This window comes from Sander lucioperca, chromosome 6 (genome assembly GCF_008315115.2).
Source record: "Sander lucioperca isolate FBNREF2018 chromosome 6, SLUC_FBN_1.2, whole genome shotgun sequence".
Lineage (NCBI taxonomy): Eukaryota > Metazoa > Chordata > Actinopteri > Perciformes > Percidae > Sander > Sander lucioperca.
In genome coordinates, this window is record NC_050178.1 from 10,956,273 (window position 1) to 10,966,205 (window position 9,933).

The following is a 9,933-nucleotide window of genomic DNA, read 5'->3' on the forward strand; positions in this document are numbered from 1 at the left end:
TAATAAGGGTGAGGAACGGTACATTTACATTTAGTACTCAAGTACTATCAGTAGTGGAATGTAACTAAGTGCATTTACTCAGTGATACAGTAGGCTAGCACAAATTTGAGAAAGACAATTACTTTACGTGAGTATTACACATTTTATGCTACTTTATAATTCTACTCCACTACATTTTGGAGGGAAATATTGTTAGTTTTACTACACTACAATGATTTGATAACTTTAGTTATTAGTTACTTTGCAGATGTAGATTATTAATAGCCTACAAAATATAAATCAGCTAATACATTATGATGTATTATTATAGGTTAAGCTACCGAGCATTGTATAAAGCAGCTGAAATTACCACCAACTTGGCTAAGATGCTAATACTTTAATTAAGTTTGAGTGCAGCACTTTTACTTGTAACAGAGTACTTTTCACTGAATTGCTACTTAATATGCTTTTTACTTTAAGTAAAACATCTGAATACTTCTTTCTACAGAAACATATTAATGTAATACGCTTCCGTATCTTTCACCACTGTACCTACTATACATAAGTACAACATCGAAATACTTACTGAGAGTATTTCTATTTCATTGTACATTTTACTTAACCACATTTACACTCCCTGGCCACTTAAATATGTACACCTATTCAATTTAATGTAATCCAAAAAACGATCTGCCAAAAGTTCAGCATTTAGGAATATTATAATGTTCATAAAGGGAACTTTATAACTTTATAAAGGGAAGTACTGAATATTCTTCTTAAGAGCAAACTAACTGATTACAACACATGATGACAGATCTCTAAAACATGGTTCCTAGTTTAGGGAGGATTCTTAGGAACTGGACATTATGAACTGACACATGATTTCAAAACACATTATTTACACATTCACTGTGCAGCAGATATTGAGTAGTACACTGACTAATCACATATTTCTCTACAGTTGTACCTGCACATATGTTTTAGTAGAAAAGGCCCAGTAACCATATTTCACCATATGTTCCCATCAGTAAAACACTGTAACACTGCGCAGTCAATTAGAGCACAAAGGAGATGGAGTTTGGCATTAGACTAGAGTCATGGTTTTTTAAAGAAAGCTGCACTAATGGTATGTGAAGAGTAGCGTGTAACCTTGTTATATAATCACTTTTATCTGCGGTCACAGTCCATCTTTCAGCTGACAATGCTCAAGGACCTAGGCTGATATGTGATTTAAAGGTCCCATATTGTAAAAAGTGAGATTTCCATGCTTCTTTTTTTTAAATTATAAAGCAGGTCGAGGTGTTATATAAATACTGTGAAAGTATCGTATTCATAAACTGTGCCTTCAAACGAGCTGTCAGAACTTCCGTAAGGTTATCATGTCATAACTATATGATATATAGGGGAAAGTGCCACTACAGTGCCGTTACAGTCATTCCCCGGCTGCAATGATAGTGCAGAAACTGAGGCTGAGTTCCAAATCGCATACTTTTTCTTTTTAATTTTAGTATGTACTGCATCTGCCCTCTCTAAGTATGTACGGTTGCATGCAGTATGCATACAACTGGGACATACTACTTCTTCAAAACAATGCACCTTGAACTTTGACCCTTTTGCTCATAAAAGCTGCGGAAAGGATTGTGGGTCAGAATAGCCAGAAAAGCATGCTGGCTTGCATAGTGCAAGATCTGAACGGATGCAGTAGGACATCCTTGTATATTTGGCATACTGCATTTGACATACTATGTATTGGGACATACTATTTTTCTGGCATACTAAATAGTATGGTAGTATGGCTATTGGAACACAGAGTAAGAGCACAGATGCAAAAGACCCATAAACGCTGACTAAGAAGAGCAGACTGGCTTCCTTCAGACGGACAACGGCACGGAACACACCGAACAGACTCGAGTCACTGACCTCGCCAGACTGTCCAACGACCGATTATCGGCTTGGTGTGTCAGTGCCTTTAAAGGCAGTAAAACGGCGCATTTCAGACTAGAACACAGGTATATTCAAGCAGACAGTATGAGAAAAATATGTGTTTTTTGAACATTTGAACATGTAGAAACCCCAAATACAAGTATGACCCTGAAAATGAGCATACATGTTTTATTGGCTACATGTCATCTGCATTGATATTCAATTTGAATTAATTTATTTGTTCAATTATTTTAGTTGTATTTATGGAAGGAGTAAAAGCAGAACCAGATCACATTACAGTATCAGAGAAGTTGTCTTTGCTAGCTGTGTGTTTGTGTACTTATTGGTTTGTTTGTTTTATTACAGTGGTGCAACATAACTGAGTATGTTTACATTTTTTTCTGCATTAAGTACTTTTACTTTCAGGAAAATTCAGACTTTTACTTGTAATAGATTATTTTAATAGTGTGGTATTGGTAATTTTAATTTACCCCACTGATTTTACAAAACCTATGAGCTTATAAAATTTTATGCATTGGTATGGATTAAGTCATCTAACAGTTATAAAGTTTATTAAGCAGAAAATATAAAAAAGTAGTATTAGTACTTTTTCTTATGCACTTCATACACAATTTGCATTTTCTGTTTTATATCCATAAAACAAAGTAAAGTAAAGTAAAGTAAAGTAAAGAGAGCACATTCAGTGTGTTAATGCAGTGATGAGGTTACTGTGCACTGTATTTTCACAGTGTGTGTGTGTGTGTGTGTGTGTGTGTGTGTGTGTGTGTGTGTGTGTGTGTGTGTGTGTGTGTGTGTGTGTGTGTGTGTGTGTGTGTTCTCCAGTAGATGGAGCTAAAGTATTACAAGATGAAAAGCAATTTGAAAACAATGGGGCTATTACAGAGACATTTTTTGTCTCTCTTGCATGTTATAACATTGTAATTCTATGGCTCAGCAGGACTGTTAACACATTTTCTTTTTATCACCATTTTTTTGTAATAACAGCTGTTTTATTGCTAACGGTCTACAGCTCCACATGCTGGCAAGAGATTAAAGAAAATAAAAGGATTTCCTTTACCTTAAAGGATGGATTTAAAAAAAGAATGTTTATTTCCCTTCTCAAAGATATAGTACTCTCAACATCCAGTAGCAGTGGATGAAGATTTAATCTCTCTCCTGATGTATGACCCACTACTTCTCTGTCAGAGGCTGCTGAAGCAGACCGCCCTGAATCCAAGAGAAACAGTGAAATGACTCAAAGAATTTGTTTCTTTGATGAAGACCAGATATCTAGTAGAAAGTCATGTGATGTGTAGATCATCGGGAGAGAGAAACAAGACAAAAGAAAAAGAACACCTCTGGAGTTCATATTTCATTGTGTGGTAATGCAGAATGAATGCACTGCAGTCAGATCTACACTGCAAAAGTCTTCATTTTATTCTGTTTTGAATTTGGTGCTGGCTCACAGGTACTTTAGTCATCAAAGAAACACACTCATAACAGCGATGTCATCTTTTTTTTATAAGAATATGTGAACTCAATTTAAAAGAAAGCAAGATGTGCTAAAATGTTGATCTAAAGAATTTTCAATTAGTAGTGTAAAGTAACTAGATTTACTCAAGTGCTGTACCTACGTACAATTTTGAGGTACTTGTAATTTACTGGATACATTTTACTCCATTGCATTTATTTAACATTAACATTTACATTAAACAGTATATGATAAGCGAACACAAAACAATGTCTTGGTACATATTAATTAATCTAGTGGTTCCCAACCTTTTTGGCTTGCCAAATGGTCAAAAAGCTTCTGACGCTTCTGGCCTCCACCCAAACCTTTCTGCTGTCAGAAAAGGGAGGGCTGTTACTTTCCAAAACCAACAAGCCGACATTCACTTCATACCGTGATTGTCCAGCTGTGCACAGGTGAGAAAGTAACCAGGAGGTGAACTTCTCTCTCTAGCTTTCTTTTTTCTTTCTTCACACAACTAGTTCTGTCACTTTTCCTGTGTACAACTGAGTGCAACACTGGGAATCAGGGGTGGACTTAGGTGTAAAAAGGGCACCAGCTGCATGGTGGGACACCAGCACATTGAAGGTTTTCTAGCATGTAGGGCAGCCTGCATGTTGCATTCCATCATGTTTTCTCCACTGGAAGGGCACCTTAGAGGGTGCTTTATTATATTTTATCTACCATAGTGGCATCCAAGAGGGCATGTTTGTAGTGTTTTTTTTAACATGACAAAGCCTTAATAAGGCAGGTTTACTAATATGTTATATGCTAAACACTGCAGATAATGTAAAGTGACTGGACCACCTTTATGGCCGATCAACACAAAGAACCAGAGAGAGAAAGAGGATCACACTGAAGCTGCAGAAACTTCATCTTCATCAACCTGCAGAGCAACAAAGTTTACACACTGAAACAGATTAAAGGTCCCATGGCATGAAAATTTCACTTTATGAGGTGTTTTTTAACATTAATATGAGTTCCCTCAGCCTGCCTATGGTCCCCCAGTGGCTAGAAATGGCGATAGGTGTAAACCGAGCCCTGGGTATCCTGCTCTGCCTTTGAGAAAATGAAAGCTCAGATGGGCCGATCTGGAATCTGCCCCTTATGAGGTCATAAGGAGCAAGGTTACCTCCCCTTTCTCTGCTTTGCCCGCCCAGAGAATTTGGCCCACCCATGAGAGGGAGAGAGACATCATGGCTTTCAGATGAGCAAAGTGGCAGTTGGTCAAGGCCACATCCCCACTCTCCACCTTGCCCCCCCCTCTCTCCTCAATAAGGAAAGCTCATGGTAGGACTGGCTCTAGTGGCTGTAATTCTGCACCAAGGCTGAATTTCAGGAAAGAGACTTCAGATACAGTATTAGGGGACCACTAAGGTCTATATAGCATCCAAAGAGCACCATGTCATAGAACCTTTAACACTGGCAAACTAACAACGTCTAATTCTTGTGATATAATTGTGTGTGTCCTTGTATTTGTTTTGTTTCTTATTAATCATATCCCGACTAGGGGTGGGAATCACCAGAGGCCCCACGATACGATATTATCACGATACTTATGTCACAAAATGATATTATTGCGATTTTAAACATATTGCGATATCCTGCGATGTATTGCAATTCATTACCTGTTTTTCAAATTTAAATTATGTCCTCAAAGCATAACTTTTATATAAAGTAGGTAAAACTAGCTCAACCAGCTTCAACAGTAAAATGCTACTTATGCACTGATGCAACAGTATTAAATCTAATAATGTCATTTATGATAATATAACACTCAAAGCAGCCATTTTTCTGCAGAACGAGAGATCTTTACTTTTGATACTTTACAGTAAGTATGTTTTGCTGATAATAATATACGGTACTTTTATTCAGTAGGATTTTAAATGTAGGAGTATAGGATAATTGTATTTAGAGGTTATATCAGAATAGGTTTACATAGTTTAATTTTCAAAAAACACCATATATTTGTTGTACTGTACATTGCTGCAGCTCCTCTTTTCACCCTGTGTGTTGAGCTCTCTGTTTTAGCTACAGAGTGAGGCATCTCACTTCTGTACCATCTTTGTTGGGAGTCGTACATGCACAGTAGCTAGGTAAGGATTACTACCCAGTCAGAAGCAGAGTATGAGGGCGTTGCAGCTATAGGCGAGCATTATAACCTGTGTTACAAAGTGACGCACGTTCGCCACGGAAGTAAAGGCTGGACTGTAATAGAGCTGTTTGGAGCAGTTTGTGAACTGTGTTTTCTCTGGAAGATGGTAAGTCCCTTTGGGGTGGACTTTAGGCTTTTTCACTTTGTAAATCGTTAACATGCACAAAAAAGATATATAACACAATAAAGGAAAGGGAAAAAGCCAAAAAGCATAATATGAGCACTTTAAGTAAAGGATCTTAATACTCATCCACCACTGTTGAAAATAAATAGTTTGCATCTGAGTTATAAGTGTGTGACTTTCTCCTCCTTTCTTTGAGTGCGTTGATTAGTTAGAGAACATACAGTTTGCAATTTTATTTGACCCAATCTATTTTCTCATGTTTTGAGAATTTATACACGTGACAATATTCTGATAAACATTTTTGTTAAAAGTACATTTTTCTCATCTTGATGGCAGATTTATTTGTGTTACACTTGAATGTACGACCTGTAAGACAGTGTGCGTTCTAAATGGTAATTTTTGCAGTGTAAAATTGGCTATTTAGATTGTGCTCTATTTTTTGTTTATTAAAGCTGTCGGCACTCTCACTGTTCGGACCAAATTAAGTTCATATATTCTGACTTAGTCTGGGCATTATTTCTTTCTCTGTGGCTACAGCTCCCCACTGGTATCTGAGCGAGATGGTGAAGTTGGAAACTCCATTAAAGCGGCCCCTGATGAAAACCCATTAATGGCTCTGCAATCGGGATTGAGGTCGGGGGAAAGACCTGCCAGTGCTACTGCACACAAACCCATAAAGCCTGATGTAGCTGCCTCTCATCCAGCATCTGCAGTTGAGGAAGAATAACTGTCCCGGTGTCTGCAGACCTGTTGAATTAAAGGGGGGCATTAACTGCTGCTTCCTCTGCATTATTGATGGCCAGTTCCATTCCTGAGGCCATTATGCCTCCTATTTTTCCTCTTGCAATTTTCTGGTAGACATCCCACTGTCTTCAAACACACCTCCGCGGTGAAGGCGAGTGAGGGTTCAGGCAGAGGGCTTGCACTGTTCTGTGCAGAAGATGTTATTTTAAGCCCAACCACCACAATTATTGTCTGTGCCACCTAGCATTCCCCACCAATCGGTCCCAAAAAGTTGGCATTTGCCGGATGACTCTCCATCTATCATTACCAACGAATGTTTCTGGGGATCCGTATGTGATGTAGAACTGGCTGGCAGCAATCTTTTCATCCGTGTCTTTATCTTGCCCGGCGTAATAACCTGCAGCTACCTCTTTGACTGCAGGGTTTTCCCCTGTTTCTCCATAAACGCAACCTGGGGGGGACACAACCGAAACAATGGCATTTTCACGCCATGTCTGTTTATCGTTACCCTCGATAGCTCACAGACGATAGGCCATGCTCGGAGTCCATAACTGGTGGGCAACATGCTAGCACGTCCCTGATAGATAGTAAATGCCTTAAACGTATTCTTTGTAAGTCTTTACAAAAATTTACAAAAAAGAATAAAGCAGGCCTGCCTTATTGCATAATCCAAATTTTCGTCAAAACTTGCCATTTTGATGGTGTAGCTTGATAGCTCGGAGGTTGTTGTTCTTGTTACCCATATAGTGAAGGGAGTTTGAGAATGGTAACACACAGATAGCAGAAAAGGATGGGCAAAGCATGACATCCAATGAGGGACCACGTGCCGGATGAAAGGCTTTATGCAGGCAATGTACTTCCGTTGCACAAGACTGCACCCACAGTACAGTAACAATACCTAAGTGTTGTTTCCTCTGTGAGATGCCAAATGACATGACACCTTAAGCCCCTGACACACCAACCCGACGGCCGACCGTTAGCAGAAAAGGCAGTTGGACTGATCAGTCGGCTCCCCGAGGTCCAAAAAGGGCCTCAGAACACACTGAAGCGACGCCGACTTGAGCGTACGTACTGCGTGTGTGCAAGACGTAATACGTCTCCATAACAGCAGGCGCTGCTAATCTGTATTGTTGCCCAAAAAATTAAAACTGGCAACAGATTGGACGAACGTGTCACGTGGGTCTGGCTGCTCACGGATTTTTCAACTGGGCATAATGGCGGCTTGGTTTGGAAGACAATCTCATATTTTATGAAGATAGTTCACCGAATCGTGTTTCTGAAAACATTTTAAGTGAGAAATAGGCCATGCAGTTGCTGAATCTGTCTTCATTTCAGATCGACAAAGGTCAGTTTAAAAGATTTTCGTCAGACTTTGAGAGGCTTAGTCACGCTCATCCCGCTCATCATTTCCAGATTAGCACTCCACCAATCAGATTGGTCATTGAGTCCGACTGCCCGCCCTCTGACGCAACAAGTCAGGTCGGCCAAAATGAAGGCCGACAGCTCCTCCAACGGACAACGGCACGGAACACACCGAACAGCCTCGAGTCACTGACCTTGCTAGACTGTCCGACGGCCGATTATCGGGTTGGTGTGTCCGCTATCAAACGCAGTGGATGTGTGTTCCTCTTTCCCTGTGTGGTGTGACCTCAAAGAGACAAAACCAGAGACTTTTGTATTATTATATTTTGATGGCCAATGCTCACTAACCAGGATTACCTCATGACTCACCTCCACTGCCACATACATTTGTTGTTGAGCTCTCTCACAGAAGCTAATACTGCTGGCTTTATCTGCTCTCACACAGCTTGAGACACCTTACCTCACGGCTGACCTCATCCTGTCATATGATTTAATGAGCAGAGCTGTGTCACAAACCACAGTGTCAGGGCTATGACAGGATAAGTCTATACAATGCACTAAAGATTAATGAGGTCACCTCCTCTCTCTCGTGTGTGTGTGTGTGTGTGTGTGTGTGTGTATGTGTGTGTGTGTGTGTGTGTGTGTGTGTGTGTGTGTGTGTGTGTGATGGAGAGGGAGGACGAAAGACACTTGATGACTTTGGGAATCACAATAAATGACGTAAATAGAATCAAAATAACAGCTTCTCTATTCATAGGCAGTTATGAAGTGATGTGAAGCCTGGCTCTGGTCTACATATCTGCTTTAAATTTATAGCTCAGCCCGGTCAGTGATAATAGCCTGACATTTTTTGTATTCAGTCCCCTGGGATTTGTGTATTCTGCCCTTTGATTCTGCTCGCATGTGGGTGTTTTGTGTGTGTGTTTGCAGAGATGTCTATGAGGTAGATGACTTTGGTTTTATGATGATAACACTCTCTGAGGGTGTCCAAAATCAATTAAATCCAAAACCCAAATGCTTGAGTTGCATCTCCACAGGCTATCTCAAAGGTTGGTATTGATTATTCCACCCATTCCTGCCTTTCAGAGGGCCAGACGAAAGAGACTACTTGAGAAATGGAGAGACGATAATGCAGTTACTGGGGGGAAGTCTTTGTAGACAGGGCAGTAAGGTTTGAGGAGAGCGGAAGTTGAATGTGAGAGACAAACATCTATTATGATAACCTTGGTCAGGAGCATAATGCATGTCATAAGGCGCAAGTTCTTCTAAGTAAGGGACTGTACACAAATGATTAGGGGAGGAAGGGTGGTCAATAAAGGGGGAGGTTATTATTATTTTTGCTGATGGGAGGGTAGTCCAATTATTTTGTGGGAGAGTCTTATTTCACATTTTATATATTTGTGAAAGTTAATATATATAAACGAGATCACATCAAAGTAGTTTTTTATATGCACCATGGAGGTGCGTTTTGCCACAGGCAGATGATATGGGATGTGGTAAAAATATTGCTAGGCACAATCCCTTCAGCACAGAGCTTTCACTTGTTTGTGGTTCACTCCTTTGGTGGCCGTAATCATTCATTTAGTAGCTGTTTATTAAACAATAAAGAATGGCTGTATTTTCCCCATTTTGTTATGGTTGTCATAAATACATAATCTTTTCAAAGATATTCAGGGGAGGGTAGTGAACGAGTCTGAAATCAAAGAAAATATTTTAAAAATATTAATAATACGGGGAAGGTGTTTTTACAATAAAATTAAATATAACATTCAGCACTCCTCTCTCGACCCAAATCATTTTCATACGGTCCCTAAATGTTTTTCTATGCATTAACCAAAAAAAACACATGACATCATAAACTGGCCTCTTTAGTTAGTTTGATTGTTAGCTGGAAATTAACAAATAAAAATCACATTAAATGTAGCCTATTAATCAACATAAAAAGCCATCAAATAATGCTGTACATTAAAGTTAAGCCATTTGTAATTACAGTAAGGAAAATGTACTTCGCTGATATAGATCGTGTGCTGCTGTCTTCAAGAAAGCACAATCATCCGGACCGGATGATCCGGTTATCATCATCTGAAGCTGAGTGAGATAAATGTCTCCTTCTTGTCAACACCGCAGACCTCCACT

The 9,933-nt window shown here is 39.5% G+C and overlaps 1 long non-coding RNA gene across 1 annotated transcript; it reads left to right on the forward strand.

Moving 5' to 3' along the window:
- Window positions 1-803: 803 nt before the first annotated feature.
- Window positions 804-8,831, forward strand: LOC116051553. Its single transcript, XR_004105374.2, has 3 exons — window positions 804-1,790; window positions 2,627-2,632; window positions 8,821-8,831. It is a non-coding gene; the product is annotated as an uncharacterized LOC116051553 (long non-coding RNA).
- Window positions 8,832-9,933: the final 1,102 nt, after the last annotated feature.